Below are 19998 nucleotides of genomic sequence, written 5' to 3'. Positions count from 1 at the left end.
TTAAAAAATTTTAAACAAAAATCCTTAATAGTAAAGCAATAGACTCAAGGGTTGGAGCCGCTGCATACAGCTAGCAACAAAGTTGCCCCCCTTAACTCCAAGTCCTGGCTCCGTCCCTGCATACATTGCATACATTTTGGCTTAAAATCACATTTTCAGTTATATTACAGAGGTGTGTAAATTTCCACTTGTGTGCAACAATTTTCCCTTTTAGAAAATCATAATTGTGCAGTGCTCTCTTGTCATCTATGCATGCGGGGAAAGCCAAGAATAGTTGACAGATGGTCCTCTTTTAATTCTTGAGGTTGACACATGTACGTGTAATCTATCTAAATATTGAAATTAATTCTGCATTTTTATTAAAAAAAATAGGTAGCTTACTAACATATTTCCCCTCCCCTCCAATCATTATTTTTTGGTGAATTTATTTTATGTATTTATTGTTGATATGTTAGATATTTTTTTTCATACTTTTAATCAGCACGTTATTATCTTCATTCAAAATTTCAAATAATGAAATAAAATATTTCCTTTTTTATAATTTTTTTAAGGTTTAAAACCCACAAATGAATTATTTATGTGATAATTTATTCTATTTTATAAAATACTGTGTAAGAACTAAGAAGCAATAAAATTTTAGAATAATTTGATAATAAAATGTAAATTTACCTAAAAATATATCACTTAATATTTAAGTGCATGTACATACTTATATATATAAATCTTGCTCCTCTTAAACCCAAATACTAAGAAACCACCTAACCTTTTCAAATAATGAAAAAAATTATGCTTTCATTAGATAGGAGGGATAGTACTCTCTAGGCCAGGTTAATTTTAGATAAAAGAAGAGAAATGGGAGTAGAATAAAATTGCTATACTCTATTTCTAACCAACTTAATTTTACTTTATTTCCCTCTACTCCCTCTTCATCTAAACTGGTTAGTTACGTTCTTAGGGGTTACGAGAATCTTCAAATCTAACTCTAGGGAACGTATCTAATAATTAATATTTCTAATCACTCTAAAAAGAAAATTACAAACAGTCGTTTTCTAAAAAAAAAAAAAGTTACAAACAGTTAGCCATCACGAGGCCGGTGATATCTTATCACCAAGCCCATCCTCCTCACGCCACTTGGCTACTGCTATTCTGAACAGTCAGTTCTTTTTTTTTCTGAGTGTATCTACTTTGTTCGCAGATTCTCGATGGTGCAGTGGTGATAAGTGATTACTTTTTTTTTTTTTTTTTTTCATAACGGCTAAGACTAGCTGTCCAGTTCTCGACACGTTTCACAGACGACAATTCCAAAAACACATCTCAGATCCTCTTACAACTACGTCATGATGGGAATTTGTAAAACAAATGCTGCCGATTGTGGACCGCAACTTACAAAAGATAGGGAGGAATATGTGCCGCATTATTGAGTTTAGAATAATGCCAATAAAAATCCTATCAAGATCAAAAAAGGGAATAATGCTAGAGGCTCGTACGTATTCCATAATCAGTTCTTATTCCCAACATAACATTTGCTACAACTCCATGCAACTTACATAATATTTGCTACAACATTATGCACAACTTATTGTAGTGGTCAACTTAGTTAACTAACTAATTATATGAGACTTCAACACTTAACTAACCACACAACTCATAGTCACACTTGTATATTATAACAAATTTGTCCCTTCTGAACCTTATACCAAGTTATCTCTGGCACTTTGGTTTGCATCCTCTTGAACTAAAGCTTTTTTTTTTTTTCGTAACAATCCAAGTGTTATGTCTTACTGTAAAGTTGTGATTTACAACTATTTTGTATTGGCGTTAATTTCGTGTCAAATTTGATTATAATTTTGTTCAATTTTTTGTACCTTGTATTTTATGTGGGATTTATTTGTAAGGGTTGTGTGTGGGAGAGAGTGTGAAGACTTAAGGCGACATTGAAGACTAAATAAGTTTTCGCGGGTAGCTCGCGAGTAGCCTTCCCGCGAAGTGAAGTATGTGCTCAGCACATGACTGGAATTCGAAGAGTCATGACAGATAGTGACAGCTGATTTTCGCGAGTGTCTCGCGGGTAAGGCCTTCTCGCGAGATACCCGCGAAACAGTCTGTTTTGCTATTTTGTCATATCTGCTTTACTACATCCTCACACACACTATATATACTATCACTACCCACATATTGAGTGGAGTGCTTTCAGAAAGAAAACCCTAGCCACAAACCCTTAAGATTTAGAGATTGTCATACCCACAATCCTCTACACAATCCATTGTGGTTTTTCGCGAGTGTCTCGCGGGTAAGGCTGGTTTTCGCGAGTGTCTCGCGGGTAAGGCCTTCTCGCGAGATACCCGCGAAACAGTCTGTTTTGCTATTTTGTCATATCTGCTTTACTACATCCTCACACACACTATATATACTATCACTACCCACATATTGAGTGGAGTGCTTTCAGAAAGAAAACCCTAGCCACAAACCCTTAAGATTTAGAGATTGTCATACCCACAATCCTCTACACAATCCATTGTGGTTTTTCCTCAACTCCTATCTCTCCATATCAAAATCCTTGAGAGGTTGATAGCCCAAACACTTACCACATCCGTTCTAAGTGTAAAGTGGAGTTTAGGTGATGCTAGGAAGCATTGGAAGAAGCCATATGTTTGGCGGAAGCAATCTGGCTGAATTGCATGATCCGGAGAGTTAGAGAAGACAAAACTTGGCGAAGTCAGTTGGTAGTAGGAGCTTGGAGAGCTCGAGTACATGGAGTAGACTAGGCTTAGATGGTCTTTTGTTATTTGTGTACACCAACTTATTCTCTAGTAGATCGATTTACCGCTTGGAAGACGGCGGAGAGGTTTTTCGCCGAATTCTTCGGTTTCCTCTTCGATAACACATCGACGTGTTATTTTGTGTTTGCATTCTTCTTCCCTACTCTTTTAGCTTTAATTTTACTGCTGTGTTTTATTGAATATGACTTAGAGTAGTTATATTGTTTGCTCGCTCGCATTTACTCTATTTCGCACTTAGTTTAAGTTAGAATAAAATCAATCGAGCCGTAATCTTATAATTTGGGAGTCTAAACAGCTCTTGTGTTTTTACACATATTTGAGTTTTCACTTACAATCACCAATAGACTGTTCCTTACTCAACCATGGGTGGAGTGAACGTGAGAGTCTTCCTTGCACAACTATTGGAGTCCCTAACATGTACCAAGTAAAAGGTTTTTTCAACCATGGGTGGAGCTGGCATGAAGTATTCCCCATTCTATTGATGGAACCTAATAATGAACACTTGCCCAATCATATCATCTACTTTAATACAACCATGGAGCAGTTGATTTAACATGTAAGTATACAATTGAAACTTAAAACAAGAAATTTGGGCTTAATTATATTATATTAACCACTTAATTAGAGTCTCTCCAATAATTATGCACATTATGCACCAATTACAGTATGTTATGGTCAATGTTTAGAGTTAGAAGAATTCCAAGTCCTTTGTATGTGTAAAGATTAAGTCATTGAAGATTTGATCAAGTTCTAAACAAGACACTGCCAGAAACATTCTCAAGAAAATCAAGGCTCTCAAGAGTTTGAATGTCGTTCGATCAACTCCTAAGTTATCAAATTTCGACAGCCTTTTATTTGTTGCTCAATCGTTCGAAAATTGTGGCTGGCATGTCTTAAATTTTAGAAAGTCTTGTGCTTTGGATTTCGTACCGCAGCTACTGCCAGTGTAAAACGGACTACTTGGCACGATTTTCTAAGAGGGTTGAGAGGCTATAACTGTACCCTAGAGAGAGAAACAATACATGCCTATTATGTTCATCCTATGAGACCGAAATTGAGAGAAAATCTTATAGGGCAATTCGTGCAATTGAGCTGTGAAGATTTAAACACATAGGTTCTAGTATTGCTGCAATGAGGAAAACTCTCGAAAGTTCTTGGAGTCAGTAGAAAGTTCTAGTTGTACCAGGTGCGTCATCCGTGCAGTACATTTTTTTACTGTACGTTGTCTAAGAGTCAATATGTTTCCCCTTCTAGTTTAAGAATTAAGATTATGCAATTTTTATTTAAGTTCAGTTCTATTAAATCTCGCCTTGGCTATCTTGTTAGTTCTTATGATTCGACTTGTTTCTTCATCAAGCAAAATGAGATGTCATTCTGCTAGTGATATATGTTAATGACACAATTATGACTAGAAAGAATTTTGCTTGATACCATGGAGCTTAAATAGTTTCTTAAGCAATAGTTCAAGATGAGAGATTTTGGCTCATTCAATTACTTTCTTTGTCTTCACATTTCCTCCTCTCCCTACAGCAAAATATGTCTTTGATCTCCTCTAATTTAGAGCCTAATAACGGACTTAATACTCATGGTGGATAGGATAACCAATATATATATATATATATATCATTGTGTACACGTCCAAACATTTCATATGTTGCTCATTAGTCATTTTATCAATTATTATAAGGCTTTAACTATTTCACTCTGATATTTTTATCGAAAAAATTAGTAGGTGACTGACCTTTAAAATACGGCATCCACTTCTTTCTCTAGTTGTGTGTGCTCTGCCATGTTTAGCTGTTCAATGTTTTGTGCTTCACGGTACCAGCTGACTGAAAATAAAATATGAATTAGCTAGTTCATTGAAGCATATCTGCATGGTGCCTCGAAGATGTCATGTTATTGAGAAAACTAGAATTTGTGCAGATAGGATGTTAATTCAGCTTATTCAGGTCGTATATATATTTCGAGAAAGAATCACGTAAAAAGGGAAACTGATCTCCACGAAGAACTTACAGTTATCCTTGTTTATTTTCTCTGGTCAATTATTGCTCACGTATACTCGAGCATGATATTTCTGCATGATAGACAAACGGTGAATAAGAGAGAAATTTCATAAAAAATAATCTTCAAAACATAAAATATTTGTAACGGAAGGAAAGGAGAAAGAGTTTATTTGGAGTCTGTCTCGTAGTTTTTTCCATTTGAGGAAAAAAAGTTTTTCTCATAATTTTTTTTTTTTTTAATAATGTTTGTTGGGGATTGATTTAAATTATTAGTTGATTTTCTTAATTCACGCACTACTAGATTGGGACCCAACAGCTTCACCACCATGCGTATGGGTTAACATCTCAGCGCGTCGAGTTTTAGAATTATTAATTTAGGATTTCTTTGGATTTGTTAAATTACCGATTGTCCCAAAAGTTTAAGCTATTGAGATATGGTAAATTTAATAATTTAACCAATACTTCTAACACTCCCCCTCACGTGTGGGCCAAAACTACCTTTTAATAGGTGAGACATAATACGCGAGAATTTAAATCGGATATAGAGTGGAGGATAGGACTGTCCAACCTAACTAGGAACCCGACCAACCCGAGCAACCCGCTCGAACCCGAACAAAAACCGCCTGAACCGACCACTCCGTCGGTCGATGGCGGGTCACCACCCACAGAAACTGACGCCTTCGAGTCGGTTGGCGGGTTTCCTCTCCCAAAACCTGAGCAACTCGACCCGAGCATAGAACCAAAAACTTCCAGCGATATTTGAAGTTTTTGGACAAAAACATAGAAAAACCGGTGATATTTAGAGTTCTCCGGCGAAATTATTCTTGAAACCCATTAGATCGGACGAGATACGGTGAGATCTCGTCGAGATCTAGTCCAAATCCGTCGAGATCTGGCCAGATATCGACGGATCCGGCCAAAATGACGTCACCAACGATGAAACCCGAAACCGACTGGTACAACCTGAAATTCGACACGACCTGAACCGGCCGATTTGACTAGCATTTCAGGTCGGTTTCGAGCTCCGTTTTCTCCCGCCTAGCAGCTTTGGGTCTGGTCCGGGTCAGGCATAAACTTGACTCAGCCTGACTCGTGGACACCCCTAGTGGAGGAGAAGGTTTGAACTCAGGATCTCATGCTCTGATACCGTGTTAAATTATCGATTGTCCCAAAAGCTTAAGCTATTGGGATGTAGTAAATTTAATCATTTAACCAATACTTCTAATATGATTTAAATTAGAAATAGCAATTGGTGGCACAATGTCAAAGCAGAAGTTTCAATTTTGTTGGCTAGAAGTGGAGACCCGAATTTTAAAGATAATATGGATATTTTTCGATCTTCTACCATAATGCAAAAGCTTATTAGTACTATATATATATATATATATATATATATAAAAGTATGATGCGTTTCCAATTACAAAATAAGGAAAATAATAACAATGTTATTACAAATTTTACTATTAAATGTATATAAATTGATAAGACAATAAATGTTTAAATTACTTTTTTTTTATTATACAAGATAGAATTTATACTCTAGCATAATCTAAGTGTATATGTGTGTGAAGCTCCCTCTTGGAGACTTGAACGCCGGCCTTTACCTTCCACACCTCACAAACACTTATACTTGTAGAGTGACCATCGCACCAAGGGTGATATTACTTTTTACTTGTGATCAGAGTGATATATCAATTCATAGCCATTATAGTATCTTATAAAAAAAAATTGTAGTATTTTTAGCTTAACTCATCACAAAAAATAATTCAACATTATATTTATTATGTTGTTAAAGTAATATCAATGATATTCATTATCATATCAATTTATAAGTTTTTTTTTAAAAATTATATTTGTAGTGTATATATATATATATGGAAAATTTGACTAACCTTTTCTTTGATTTGTACTCTTGCAGACGGTGACATCTTTATCTGCATGTCTTTAGTAGCGCTCAAGGAGTTCCCGTACGTAGACTGTGTTTTGCACGAGGAAATACAACCATATCAATAGAATATAAATGTAACAACAAACATATAGACAAAAACACATACAATGATGTAAGTGGGATCAATTCCTGCTATTTGAACTATTAACGTGTAGTAGATTTGTGGATTTTAGGCCTATTTTACTTGCCTTGCTTAACACATAAACTTGTACAACACATTTGCCTACTATATAAAGGTACTCTTGTATATGTTATAATGTGAAAAATGCAATACTATTCATTCAATATTTCTAACACGAACAATTAATAAATTTTAGCTTAGTAATTTGCTAATAAGTTCACTAAAAGCATTATTCATAAAAAAAAAAAAGTTCACTAAGATCATTGAACTCTACATGTATCAAAAAGACACACACACACATATATATATATACACACACAACAATGAATACAAATATTAAGTAGAGTAGCCTTTGAGCTATAGGATCAAGAAGGTACGAGTTGCTGCAAATCTGCTCTTCTTTACGTTAAAACAGTATAGTCATGAATATCTGATACTTTAAATTTTCGAGCTAGAGGATTTTATTTTTTCACGTGTCACCAAAGAGAAAGGTTCAAAATTTTATATCAATGACTTTTGATATGATATGTAGCAGCAGGTTCTTTGTACTCGGCTTTGCTACGTTAATCATTTAACAACCTGTTCAAATCTATAGCTTGACTGAGGTAATAAGCAATATTAACCATAGAAACTTCTTCCAAATTTTATGTTTTTAATATTCTAATAAATCAGTTGCAGCAGTGGTTTTAAGGATTTTTTTAAAATAATTATTATGAAACTTAAATTGTACAAAATCTAATAAAAAAGAGAATTTGAATATTGTAAGCGCACAATTGCACCTAGCCCCAAGAACAGTTACGGGCTCAGGCCCAATGAGCCTTAAACAATATGAATTTGTAGAGTGTGGGCTTGGAACCCAGGTTAGAAGTGACTAAGGAATAATTGACAAGTCAAAGATTACTAACACTTGAAAACAACAAGGAATATTGTAAATCAACCTCCTCGGACGTAAGCCAAGAGTTGTTCTTATATTATCTCTTGCCCTTTTCTTCTTTTTCTTTTTGATTACAAAAAAGTCCGTCCCCTTTTTCTGTTCTAGGTTACTCCTTAAATACTCTTCTTTTTGATACTTTGTACACGTGTTGCCCTAACTCCCCCTTAGCCTAGATATTTCTTTTCTAAGTGCCTTTGAATAGTAACCAGAAGTTTCCCCTTCACTGTTCAGGTGTCACTTTTCCATTAATGCGGCCAGTGTGGTAGGTGCAGGGTCTTTAATGCGGATGTGGCAGCCTTTACCTTTGGTATTTCCCTAACATCGGCACTTCCAGGACATTCAAGGGTTCACCCCTTTTAACCATTGGTCTTGGCCGTGTCATTCCCCAACCTTTACCATGAAGTCCCTGGTTCTCCAGTGTTCGTCCGAGGAGAAATCCACCCTCGGCTGTACTCTCAGGTCCTCGGCGTATGGGCCGACCCATAGTACTAACAAGTCCTAAACCCAAGAGCAGGTCGGCCTTCCTTAGCATGGCCCAACGGCCCATGTACCCATCAGGGTCTTTTTACTCCCCACAATAGCCCCTCAAAACTCTAATTTTCAACGTCCGAGGAGAAAAATAGGGTTTTGATCTGACGAGAACTTACTCCACACACTTTGTGAGTTATGGCACGTGGGGAAATCGTTTCGCGTCCCAGAAGATGCCACTTGGCGGTTTTATTTTAAAAAACGCGCGCATTTATTACTGCCAGTTACACTTTGTCCCCCACGTTCAACGGCGAGATGGGCATCCAACGGCCCTCATTACTCCACGAAAATTTGGGCGGGATAAATATAATTTCGAGGCCGCTTTTTCGCACGCCATGACGCTTCGAGAACCTGTGCCTTCATTTAATTCCCCAGGGGTTAATCCCATCAAAACATCAGCTATCATACTTTACCTGCAGAAAACCGTGGAAATTTGCACATCTTCAACTTTGTAAGTTTTTGTTCTTTCTATTCTTAACCTTTTCTCCTCGGTCCTTATCCTCGGCTGTCACTATAAGCATTCTCCCTCTTAGAGTTTAATCTTTCGTTTCTTTCCAATGGGTAGGTTTAAGTGTCTAGTTGATACCGCCGCCGGAATGGAAGGCTTCAGAGCCAAGTATCACATTCCCGGCGATGTGGGTTTAAAGTATTGCCCGGCAGAAGCTGTGGCCGGTTCTAGGAAAGAGGGAGAGGTTATCATCCCAATGATAGCCTTCATAGAGGGTGGGATGACCCTCCCAATGAAACCTGTAACTAGTGAATACCTTCGCAACCACCGGTTGTGTCCCGATCAGTGCCTCCCAAACGTTTTTAGAGTTTTGGGTAGTGTCGATGCTCTAAACGAGCAAATGGGTCTAACCCTCACCTGGCACGACGTCGTCTTTTTGTACGAGTCCCACAAACTCTCCAAGGTGGGTTACTATATTAAATCCCGTTCCAGCGTCGTTAGGCTAATCTCCTGTCTGCCCAAATCCAACAAAGGCATGAAGGATGACTACTTGATCGTTTCTGGGAACTGGTACGACGGCCTCCACTGTCCAGTTGAGTGGGGGGACCTAGGTGCGATGCCATAGGATTAATCTCCCCACAACACAACTCCCTCTAACACACACAAAAATGAGTATTCATAATGACTTAAACTTATTACATATCTGTGTGAATCTGATCAGGCTTGTTTATTTTGACGTCTTTTTTGCAGATAAGCAACACATGCGTCCTCCTTTGAGTCACTGTAACATCGCAGACCTAAATCGAGTACTTCGATCCGAGGTGTTCGTTAGCGAAGATTTACAACTCAGGGCTGCTCATCTCATTCTGGGGTACACTTCCATATCCTCGGACTTCCAGGAGATAGAGAACGTCATAATTGCGGGTGACCGAAGACGTAGGAGAATAAACGTAGCCCGGCCCCACTTTTTGGACGACCGCGAGATCCCTGACGCCCCCCCACACGGTTTTGTTCAACCAACCCATAGCGGCAATTCCCCTTGCCGTGCACGCTTAGGCAACTATTATTCCAGAAAAGCAGGTGTCTTCTTCACATACACTAGACGAGGAGATAGATCAATTCCATTTTGAAGACACCGAGAGACCTCGAGGGAATCAATTCGTCGTACTTTCCGACGAGGAGGAAGAAGCCACCGAGGCCTCTGGAATCGCAGGGTTGGTAGTTGCCCTACCCGAGGACGAATCCGAGGAAGATATGGGCAGGATGAAGGGTCTCCTAACCAATAGAGCTGCGAAGGTTACGGAGAAAAAGACGGGGACGTCCCAAGTTCCCCCATCTTTGCCACCTCCCCCTCCTCCAGCTGAGCCAAAACTTCCAGCTGAGGATCCCAAGAAGAAGAGAAAATGGTATATTGAGGGGACGATCAGTAAGGACCCCAAGAAACCACGACAACAACCCCCAACGGTTCAGCAGCAGAAGCTGGACAAAGGCAAGGGTAGGGCCCGCTCAGTTGAAAGTGGGGAAATCAGGGACGAGGCCGAAGTGCGCCGAGCACCGACCACCTGGTCCCCCGACCTAAGACTGGACGGCGCACCCATCTCCTGCCAATCCAGTATAAGGGCGGTTCAACAAGGCCATGCCCACCACTTGGCCGAAGTGTTGGAGCGCCCTCTTCTGTTGCCCAAGGACATGGAGACCTTGGAAAAAATGAGCCAGCCACAACTGTTCCTTTCTTTAAAAAGGAATTTAGCGCTGGTAATTTTACCCCTTTTTAGGAAGATTCCACTTTTAATAATATTCATAAGTTGTTTACTATTCCTGATTCCATCATACTTTGTTGCAGGCCATTCAGGAGGTCTTTGTAGCCTAGAAATTTATAGAAGACACTCGGAAGAAGGCCAGGACTGAGCTGGAGATTAGGCTGGAGACTGAGAAGTCCTTGGGCACTGCTCTTGCTGAGAACGAAAAGCTTACCTCGGAGGTGGCTGAGCTGAGGAGAGAGAAAAATGGGGTCGAGTCAAACTTGAAGACCATGAAGACCCAGATAGAAGGACAGCGCAAGCTCCTTCGCGAAAGAGATGAAGAGCTCTCCCAAGCCCAAAGGGAGTGCTCGGATCTGAAAAAGGAACTGGCGCTGATGAAGGAAGAAGCCAGCTCATTCCAACTCTCTCTACAAGTTGCCAAGTAGGCGAGTTTCGAGGAAGGGGTAGCAACCACCGAGGAGCAGCTGACAGAGGAGTTCGCGGCTTTGTGCCGGGAATACTGTCAAAAAGTCTGGGGGGAAGCTTTAAACGTAGCAGGAGTTCCTCTATCTTCGGATCTGAGGAAGTCCGAGAACGTTTGGCTTCCCCTGGAAATACAGGAGATTGAAGAGGCTCCTACTGCTACTCCTACCCCTGAGACAACTCTTCCTGCTCTTCCTCCCATGGTCCCGAAGCCAATTCCAGATCCTACAGAACCTTCGGGTTCCAATAAAGACAAGGAAGGAGGCGGAGATGCCGAGAAGGGACTTAGCCAAGCCATGGAGTCCAATGTCCCTCCAACGAAAGTAGCAGACAAAGAAAAAAAGGTTCTGTCTCCTTTTGAGTTGGAGTTGAAAGAGACGAGGGAACCACCACTTCTCAGCAAGATCCTCCTCCAAAAGCTTAGGACTTAGCTTAGGGCTTCTCTTTCTCCATGTTCAGCCTTTATATGTAATGCATACCCAAATGATTAATGAAGAACAACTTTATTTGATTTTTACTCGTGTTGCATCTGTTTTTACTTTATTCTTTTTATATTTATCGCAAAAGTTTCCCATTAATACATAACAAAAGTTTCTCAGAGTAAACAAATCTAACTCCAAGGATTGCACAATCATAACTTCCACATAATCATACGCACATTATTAAAGATTTAACAGAAGGTGATATGGTTGAGATATTTAAACAATGCCTTTGATTAAAAAAGGAAGAGAAGATCTCGTATAACGATTAAACTCTTGTAATGTACAGCATTTTTTCTAGTAGGATGTAAGGTCCGAGGACCATTTCTTACACAAATTTGCTTAACACTTAAAGATATAAAACTTAAGATCCAAGTTAATAAACAGCAACGCATTAACACCCAGACATAGTAAGAAGTTAACTTTGATCAAAGTCATGGTCCGAAGATAAGACTTAACCAATTTTTCGTTTGATTCTTAAAAATTGTAACTTCAAATGTTAATTTTTCCAAAGCAGGAGGTCCGAAGACCCGGCATAGCTAAGGTTCTGTTTAACAAATGACAAGACATCAATTTCCACAAGGTTTGTGGTCCGAGGACTGCACTTAACCAAGTTTCTGTTTGAACCTTAAAAATGATAACTTCAAATGTTAATTTTCCCAAAGCAGGAGGTCCGAAGACCCGGCATAGCTAAGGTTCTGTTTAACAAATGATAAGACATCAATTTCCACAAGGTTTGTGGTCCGAGGACTGCACTTAACCAAGTTTCTATTTGATTCTTAAAAATGATAACTTCAAATGTTAATTTTCCCAAAGCAAGAGGTCCGAAGACCCGGCATAGCTAAGGTTCTGTTTAACAAATGACAAGACATCAATTTCCACAAGGTTTGTGGTCCGAGGACTACACTTAACCAAGTTTCTGTTTGATTCTTAAAAATGATAACTTCAAATGTTAATTTTCCCAAAGCAGGAGGTCCGAAGACCCGGCATAGCTAAGGTTCTGTTTAACAAATGACAAGACATCAATTTCCACAAGGTTTGTGGTCCGAGGACTGCACTTAACCAAGTTTCTGTTTGATTCTTAAAAATGATAACTTCAAATGTTAATTTTCCCAAAGCAGGAGGTCCGAAGACCCGGCATAGCTAAAGTTCTGTTTAACAAATGACAAGACATCAATTTCCACAAGGTTTGTGGTCCGAGGACTGCACTTAACCAAGTTTCTGTTTGATTCTTAAAAATGATAACTTCAAATAACAGAGCTACTCATGACTTTGGAATATCCATTGACAAAAGCACATTTCATTAATAATAATACCTTCTAAGATTATTTACATTCCATGGACGTGGTACAATTCTTTCGTCTAGGTCAGCTAGCCTATACGACCCTATGCCTGCTACTGAAACAATACGATAGGGGCCTTCCCAGTTGGGTCCTAGCTTACCCCAGGCTGGGTTTTTAGAGGTTCCAACAACTTTTCTTAGCACAAGATCACCAGGTGCAAGTGGCCTTAGCCTCACGTGGGCATCATATCCTCGTTTCAGCTTCTGTTGATAGTAAGCCATTTGAACCATAGCTGCCTCGCGTCGTTCCTCAAGTAAATCGAGACCTTTCTCCAGGAGTCCATCGTTGTTCTCCGGACTAAAAGAACTTGTCTTTAGGGTAGGAAAACCGTATTCCAAAGGTATCACCGCCTCGGCCCCATAAGTCATAGAGAATGGCGTTTCTCCAGTGGACCTGCGCGGTGTGGTCCGATACGTCCACAGAACATGAGGGAGCTCTTCCACCCATCTGCCTTTCGCATCGTCCAACTTTTTCTTCAGTCCACTGACAATGACCTTGTTAACGGCCTCGGCTTGCCCATTTCCTTGAGGATAAACTGGTGTGGAATATCTATTTATGATACCCATGTCACCACAATATTTCCTAAAAGCCTTACTATCGAACTGGACACCATTGTCTGAGATGAGTGTGTGTGGTATTCCGAATCTAGTGACGATGTTTTTCCAGACGAACTTCTTGGAGTCAACATCTCTAATATTTGCTAAGGGCTCGGCCTCGACCCATTTAGTGAAATAGTTTGTTCCCACGAGAAGCCATCTTTTGTTATCTGTTGCCCTTGGGAATGGCCCAACTATGTCTAGTCCCCACTGTGCGAAGGGCCAAGGACTGGAAAGGGGGTTAAGAACTCCTCCAGGTTGATGAATATTAGGGGCGAACCTCTGACACTGATCGCATTTCCTGGCATAGTCTTGAGCCTCCCTTTGCATATTGGGCCACTAGTAACCCTGAGTTAGAGCTCTGTGGGCTAAGGATCTTCCCCCGGTGTGGCTACCACAAATCCCTTCGTGCAGTTCTTCCAGAAGCCCTTCCGTTGAGTCAGGGTGTACACACAACAGGTACGGTCCTGAAAAGGATCGTTTGTACAGTTTCTGGTCCTCGGACAGCCAGAAACGCGGCGCCTTTCGGCGTATCTTATTTGCCTCAGATTTGTCCTCAGGGAGGACATCATTCATAAGAAAAGATACGACCGGGTCAATCCAACTAGGTCCAGGCCTTATTAAATGGATGCGAGGTGCGTCGGCAATGACAACAGAGGGTTTTAGTAAATCCTGAACGAGGATAACCCTAGGTAAACCTTGAGCCGAGGTAGTTGCCAGCGTGGCTAAGGAGTCTGCATGGGTGTTTCCGCTCCGAGAGATATGGGTTAAGGCGAAGGAATCAAACTCAGTCTGCTGGCGTTTGATCTGGGCCAAATATTCTTGCATTCTGGGGTCTCTAGCCTCCATGGTCCCCATGACCTGGCCGACCACCAGTTGAGAGTCCGAGAAGACGTGGACTTCCTTACCACCCATCTTACGTACCATCTGCATGCCTACCAAGACTGCTTCATACTCGGCCTCATTGTTAGTAGCCGAGAAGGCCAATCTTAAAGATTTTTCAAAGACAATCCCTTCAGGGGACATTAGAACAAGTCCAATACTAGACCCTCTCTGATTAGCAGCCCCATCCACGTACACTTCCCAAATCGGAGACACCGCAGCTGTGATTACCCCAACTGATTTTTCACCCATGTGGGCCTCTTTCAGGGTTTCTTCCAGCAATGGCTCGGCAAATTCCGCCACCAAGTCAGCGAGGACCTGGCCCTTCACCGAGGTTCGGGGCTTGTATTTAACACCAAAAGCCCCCAGGATGGTCCCCCACTTTGCTATCCTGCCCGAGTAGTCGGCACTACGTAGCACTGCCTTGAGGGGCAATTGGGTCAGAACAACCACTGTGTGAGACTGAAAATAATGGGGAAGCTTTCGCGTGGCATGAACCACGGCTAGGAGTGCTTTCTCTAAGGGTTGATAACGCACCTCGGCTTCACCTAAAGACTTACTAACATAATATACCGGTCTTTGCACCCCGTTATCATCTCTTATCAGGACCAAGCTGACCACGTGGACGGCCACTGCCAGATAAGCAAACAAAATCTCATGTGCCTCCGGACGAGACAAAATGGGTGGCCGAGAAAGATATTGCTTGAGTTGTTGAAAAGCTGACTCGCAGTCCTCGGTCCATTGAAACCCTTTCCACTTATTCAACAGTTGGAAGAAAGGACGACACCGGTCAGCTGACCGAGATATGAATCTATTCAAGGCGGCAATCATTCCCGTTAGCTTCTGGATTTCTTTTGGGTTCCGAGGAGACTGCAAGTCCTGAATAGCCTTGACCTGCACCGGATTTACCTCTATGCCTCTATGAGTAATCATGTATCCCAAAAATTTTCCAGACCCCACGCCGAAAGAGCACTTTGAGGCGTTGAGGCGCAACTTGTACTTTCTCAATATCTGAAAAGTGTCGGCCAAATCTTTCACGTGTGAGGGTATTGTTTTGCTTTTCACCACCATATCGTCAACATATACCTCAATGGTTTTCCCCATTTGCTGTTCGAACATTCTGGTCATCATTCTTTGATAGGTAGTCCCAGCATTCTTTAAGCCGAATGGCATGACCTTATAATGATAATTCCCCGTCGGTGTAATGAAGGCAGTTTTCTCCTGGTCCTCTAATGCTAAGGGAATCTGGTGGTAACCCTGGAAGGCGTCCAAAAAACTCATCTGAGGATGTCCAACAGTGGCATCCACCAGTTGATCAATACGTGGCATTGGGAACGAATCTTTAGGACAGGCCTTGTTTAGATCAGTGAAGTCCACACATACCCTCCACGTTCCATTCTTCTTTTTGACAACAACCGTATGGGCCAACCATTCGGGGTAGAAAACCTCTTTGATATCACCAGCCCTCTTGAGTTTAAGCACCTCTTCCTTCACAGCCTCGGAATGTTCTCTGGAGGAGTGCCGAGGTGGCTGCCTTCTCGGAATAATAGCTGGGTTGACATTTAAGTGATGAAAAATGAAGCCCGGATCCACGCTTGGAGCTTCATAAGGATCCCACGCGAAAACATCAACATTGTCCTTCAAGAATCCTAACAATTCCATCTTCTCTTGGGGTGGCAAAAGTACTCCGACTTGGAAGAATCTCTCCGGGTCATCGGCTACTGGAAACTTCTCCAACCCCTCACAATGTGTCTCATCTCCTGTCACCACTCCAGATGAATCAGGAGCCGTTAACTGCTATAAGTCTTTGGTGATTAAAGCTGAAGTCTCGGCTTCTGTCTGATGCAATACTGCAGCCGATATGCACTGCCTGGCTACTGATTGGCTGCCGAGGATTTCCTTAACACATTCCCCCGAGGGGAACTTAACTTTAACATGTAAGGTAGAGGAGACGGCTCCAAGCGCGTGCAGCCAAGGCCTGGCGAGGATGGCTGTATATGGTGAGTACGCGTCAACCACAATGAAATCCACCTCAACCGTTTCTGAGCCGGATTGAACGGGCAGACGGATCTGTCCCTTCGGCACAACGGCTCTCCCTTCGAAGCTTATAAGCGGCGAATCATAAGGGGTAAGGTCTTCCAACTTCAACCTCAACCCCTTAAACAGATCAGGGTACATGATATCTGCACCGCTGCCCTGATCTATCATCACCCTCCTCACATCATAGTTCCCTATTCTGAGGGTGACCACAAGAGCATCGTCATGGGGCTGGATAGTCCCCACCTTATCCTCCTCGGAGAAATCTAAGACGGGCAAAGTGCCCTTCAATCTCTTCGTCCTGCGACCCACATCCTCAGCCGAAGGATGGGAAACCGCCATTACCCTAGTGGGACCTGAGCCGGTCCTACCAGGGGCAGCGAAGATAACATTAATTGTTCCCAATGCTGGCCGAGATGTATTGTTCCTTTGGTTGTTCGAGCCAACTTGACTGACCTGCCTAGTGGGCTGACACAAGTGCTGCTTTAATTTTCCCTCACTAACGAGCTGCTCCAGATGGTTCCACAGGGTCCGACAGTTCTCTGTAGTGTGGCCCACATCCCGGTGGTACTGGCAAAAGAGGTTGCGATTCCTCTTCGCAGGGTCTCCTGCCATCTTATCAGGCCATTTAAAAAAGGGTTCCTTACGAACTTTCTCCAGCAGCTGATGTACTGGTTCCTGAAATACAGTGTTCACGGCCTGAGGTGCTGTCGAGGCGGACTGTCCAACGTAATCTCTCCTCGACCTACTATTGTGGTATCTGTCCGACCTGAAATCCCTTCTCTCCTGCGGGATAACCTTCTCCTTTCCCTTTCCTTGCTGTTGGTCTTCCTCCACTCTCTTATACTCGTCAATACGGTCCATGAGGCGACGTACACTGCGAACAGGCTTTTTAGTCAAAGACGTCGTGATCTGTAGGGAGGCCTACCTTAAAGGTATTAAGCGCCACCTCATCAAAGTCGCCATCTATTTCATTAAACATCTCCCAATAACGATCGGAGTATGCTTTCAACGTCTCCCCTTCCCTCATGGTCATGGATAACAGCGAGTCCAATGGCCGAGGTACTCTACTACACGTAATGAACCGTGATGCGAATGCTCTAGTGAGCTCCCCAAACGAACTTATAGACCCCGACTTAAGGCCGTTGAACCACCTCATAGCAACAGGTCCCAGGCTAGAGGGGAGAACTTTACACATCAGGGTCTCGTTGTGAGAGTGCACCGCCATCCTCTGGTTAAAGTGACTCACATGCTCCACCGGATCAGTCCGGCCATTATAGATGGTGAAAGAGGGCTGGGTAAACCTTCTGGGAAGCCTTCCTTTCTCAATCCTCCGTGCAAATGGAGATTTGGAGAGCTGGTGTAACGCCCTACTCATAGCATCGTTGCCTAAGCCCCTAGAATGAGGCTTCTTACGTCTGCGAGTTGGCTGGTCGTCCTTCTCACCGGAGGATGTTGCACTGGTGGGAGAGCGCGACATTGAGCTGTAGCCAGCTCCCCTATCCTCCTCCGAGGAAGAATTAGACGAGGACGGTGAAAACCTACGCTTGGCGCGGCGTAGCTTTCTCTTTAAACGGTTGATTTCCTTCTGCATGGATTTAGAACCCTCGTCGTGGGTGGTGCTACTCCCCTCACGAATATGGCTAGCACCTGGGTATTCAGTATGGACACTCCCCTCACGATCCCTTCGATGTTCAAGACGTTCGAAATGATCTTCCGGCTGTGATCCCTGTGACTCTGCATGGTGAGCACCTATGCCTGCCATAATATCCCTACCTCTTCTAGACTAGATTTCCCACAGACGGCGCCAATTGTAAGCACACAGTTGCACCTGGCCCCAAGAACAGTTATGGGCTCAGGCCCAATGAGCCTTAAACAATATGAATTTGTAGAATGTGGGCTTGGAACCCAGGTTAGAAGTGACTAAGGAATAATTGACAAGTCAAAGATTACTAACACTTGAAAACAACAAGGAATATTGTAAATCAACCTCCTCGGACGTAAGCCAAGAGTTGTTCTTATATTATCTCTTGCCCTTTTCTTCTTTTTCTTTTTGATTACAAAAAAGTCCGTCCCCTTTTTCTGTTCTAGGTTGCTCCTTAAATACTCTTCTTTTTGATACTTTGTACACGTGTTGCCCTAACTCCCCCTTAGCCTAGATATTTCTTTTCTAAGTGCCTTTGAATAGTAACCAGAAGTTTCCCCTTCACTGTTCAGGTGTCACTTCCCCATTAATGCGGCCAGTGTGGTAGGTGCAGGGTCTTTAATGCGGATGTGGCAGCCTTTACCTTTGGTATTTCCCTAACATCGGCACTTCCAGGACATTCAAGGGTTCACCCCTTTTAACCATTGGTCTTGGCCGTGTCATTCCCCAACCTTTACCATGAAGTCCCTGGTTCTCCAGTGTCCGTCCGAGGAGAAATCCACCCTCGGCTGTACTCTCGGGTCCTCGGCATATGGGCCGACCCATAGTACTAACAAGTCCTAAACCCAAGAGCAGGTCGGCCTTCCTTAGCATGGCCCAACGGCCCATGTACCCATCAGGGTCTTTTTACTCCCCACAAATATATTACTATCATAATAAAAGGTGAATGTATATAGTTTTATAATTTCTTTCTACTTACAAAATGAAAAAGCAAAAGTGGACTGATGAGAGATAAGGTAAACTAGGAATAGTGAGATGAGAGTAATAAAGTAGAAGAGAGCATGAACTGATGATATTATATATATATGAAAAATGAAATTTAAGAATACTTTTTGAATGGATTAAATAAGTTATGAATCTAAATTATTAAAGGTTTTTTTTTCCTTTTTTTTTAATGATTTTTTTGTTGAATATTTTGTTTATTGGTTCTTGCTTAGCCCAATCTTGTTACTGTTTTTTGGTTGTTATTTAGGCTAATTTTTATTTTTTTATTTAGCCTTTCATTTTTCTTTATAGGGTTAATGATTATGTTTGGGGGCCAAAATTATTTTTGTGAGAAATATTAGATCCACAACATTTTCACAAAAAGTCTTGGGTGAAAAATTATTATTAATCAATAAAATGTAATATTAACGATGAGCCTAAGTTTAAAACCAATGGCAGAACGAGTTAGCACTACTGAAGAACTCCTAACCTTTGGGGTTATGTGAGTTTTGGCTTTTGCAAGAGGCTTAGTCAACTTTTTTCCTGTCTCTGGCTTGGACACAAAAGCATACATCTCCCTTTTCCCTCTCTTGATGTGAATCTATTAGATTCTAAGACCTTAGGGACTAATATATTACAACTTCAGTATGTAATGTGTTAGCAGACCATGATCAAAACATAGAGTTTAGGTTTAAGCTTGTTTAAAGTATGTTTAATTGTAAAATTGGAATCGAGTGATTGTAGAAATTATTGGACAAATTCTGCAAGACTTGATCGATTGAAAATTAGATTCGATCGATCGAGAATCGTGCAGAATTAATTTTTTCTTTTTGCAGAATTTCCAATTCAGTCCAAGCCCATTTGACGTGTAGGGTTTTATGTTTTACTTCACATATAAAAAGAAAAAAGCTAGCTATGTTTTAGAGTCTTTGATGTGCTGTGAGTTGAATCTCTTGTGAGATCTAAAGGTGTTTACCTTCATGCACACTTAGGGTTATCAAGATCAAGATCCATGTTAAGAATTTGGTGATCGCTTCAGTTG

General features: G+C 41.5%; 1 long non-coding RNA gene across 1 annotated transcript in view; it reads right to left on the bottom strand.

Moving 5' to 3' along the window:
• Positions 1 to 4525: 4525 nt before the first annotated feature.
• Positions 4526 to 19998, bottom strand: part of LOC142643926 (uncharacterized) — a 32529-nt gene continuing 17056 nt past the window's right edge. The window contains exons 2-4 of the long non-coding RNA XR_012845928.1: positions 6679 to 6762; positions 4797 to 4857; positions 4526 to 4612 (exon numbers count right to left, since the gene is read on the bottom strand). This is a non-coding gene — a long non-coding RNA (uncharacterized LOC142643926). The remainder of the gene's footprint in view (positions 4613 to 4796; positions 4858 to 6678; positions 6763 to 19998) is intronic.

Source organism: Castanea sativa, chromosome 1, assembly GCF_040712315.1.
Source record: "Castanea sativa cultivar Marrone di Chiusa Pesio chromosome 1, ASM4071231v1".
Taxonomy (NCBI): domain Eukaryota; kingdom Viridiplantae; phylum Streptophyta; class Magnoliopsida; order Fagales; family Fagaceae; genus Castanea; species Castanea sativa.
This window is presented reverse-complemented; position numbering and strand designations above follow the sequence as displayed.